Below are 2,024 nucleotides of genomic sequence, written 5' to 3'. Positions count from 1 at the left end.
TGACAGAAATAGATAGTTTCTTAAATGATAAGGGGATAAGGGGTTATGGGGAGTGGGCGGGGAAGTGGACCTGAGTCCATGATCAGATCAGCCATGAACGTATTGAATGGCAGAGCAGGTGCGAGGGGCTATATGGCCTACTCCTACTCCTATTTCCTATGTTCTTATGTTCTTGTGTAAGATTAGGGGAGTTATCCCCGGTGTCCTGGCCAATATTTATTCCTCAATCAACATCACGAAAACAGATTATCTGATCATTATCACAAATTGCATTTGGAGGCTTCATAGAAACATTGAAAATAGGTGCAGGAGTAGGCCATTCGGTCCTTCGAGCCTGCACCACCATTCAATATGATCATGGCTGATTATTTTTACAACCTTAGGACCCCATTCCTGCTTTCTCTCCATACGCCTTGATCCCTTTAGCAGTCAGGGCCACATCTAACTCCCTTTTGAATATATCCCGCGGTTCTGACCTGAAATTTTTTTATGAATCTACCTGGTGGTTGCGGAGGTTTGGAAACTTCTGGTCCTGGCCCTCTACACTAAGACCTTCGTAGACGCACATGTATCTCAGGATCGTAAGGGTTTTGTACGATTCAATGATATCGCGTGGGCCGGAACAACCGATCAGAGTAGGGGCATCTCCCATCCATACTGATGGTATCTATGGAATCACCATAAGTATGAATGGGAATATCCCCAAAACACAGAAAACTTGGAAGAGCGTATTGCCAAAGTGAAGCAAAAACTGGGATGGTGGAAGCTGGTGAAAGAACCTGGTCATCAGGAGTGAGGTGCTCTCGAGGTTGCTGTACGTGGCACAGCTCTGGCCCATCCCTCGCTCCTGTGCCACGGCAGTCACCCGGGCCGTCTTCCACTTTGTCTAGAGGTCCAAAATGGACCGTGTCCGCAGAGACACATTGTACAAATCTCTGGACAGTGGAGGAAACGATGTTCCGAACGTGACCCTCATCCTGATGGCGACCTTTGTGTGCGGCTGCATCAAGCTGTGCACAGACCCCCGGTACGCAAACACCAAGTGTCACTATGTGCTGAGGTTCTACCTGTTCCCATTGTTGCGAAGGATGGGCCTGTCCACGCTGCCGCGAAATGCCCCCACCAGTTGGACCATGCCTGTCCACCTGTCCTTTGTGGAAAAGTTTATAACAAAAAACCCCTTTGACCACAAGGCCATAAAGCAGTGGTCAGCACGTAACGTCCTGGATGCTCTACGAAAGAAGGAGAGTGTGGACCCTGTCGGGTGGTTCCCCGAGCAGACTGTCGAACTCGTTTGGCAGAACGTCTCATCGCCAGAGCTGTCACACAAGCACCAATACATAGCTTGTTTGGCCTTTTGGCTAAGATCAAGTGTAGTACCGTTTCTGACCAGCCACCATGACCTCATGGTGGTTCCTCCCTGGTCGGGAAGGTATATGCTTGCATTTTTGGAAACAGAAGGTGGGTGGGGAGGGTTGACCCATCCACCTCCACGGAGGTGTGTGGGGGACCTGACCCATCCACCTCCATGGCACGAACCTGGTATTGCAGTACTTCCAGGAACGGTGCAGTGGCTCTAGGCCTTTTGGCTAAGAGCATTGGCGCAGAGTGATCCTTGGCATGTGCAAGGTGACCTCTGGCGTTTGTGATTTGACAAAGAATTGGAACGATTGGCTACGAATTTAAAAAAAAAAAAAAACATAGCTTGTTTGGTGGTGAGGAGGGCCTTACCCATCAGAGCATTCATTCACAGCAGACATCTCAGCAGAACGGCACGGTGCCCCCGAGTCGGCTGCGGGGCAGACGAGACTGTCACCCATCTCCTTCAGGATTGCGCCTTCGCAAGGCAGGTTTGGAAAGAGATGCAGTGGTTGCTGTCGAGGTTCATCCCAAGCAGCTCCGTAACACAGGACTCTGTGCTCTACGGACTGTTCCCAGGGACACACACCGAGACAGACATCACCTGCTGCTGGAGGGCCATCAACTCGGTCAAAGACGCTCTTTGGTCTTGCCGAAACTTGCTG

The 2,024-nt window shown here is 50.5% G+C and overlaps 1 pseudogene; it reads left to right on the top strand.

Moving 5' to 3' along the window:
• Nucleotides 1-1,340: 1,340 nt before the first annotated feature.
• LOC139267534 (U2 spliceosomal RNA) lies at nt 1,341-1,576 on the top strand (annotated as a pseudogene).
• The last annotated feature ends 448 nt before the right edge of the window (nt 1,577-2,024 follow it).

This window comes from Pristiophorus japonicus, chromosome 7 (assembly GCF_044704955.1).
Source record: "Pristiophorus japonicus isolate sPriJap1 chromosome 7, sPriJap1.hap1, whole genome shotgun sequence".
NCBI classification, from domain to species: domain Eukaryota; kingdom Metazoa; phylum Chordata; class Chondrichthyes; family Pristiophoridae; genus Pristiophorus; species Pristiophorus japonicus.
Note: the sequence above shows the minus strand (reverse complement) of the source record. Positions and strands in the feature narration are given on the sequence as shown.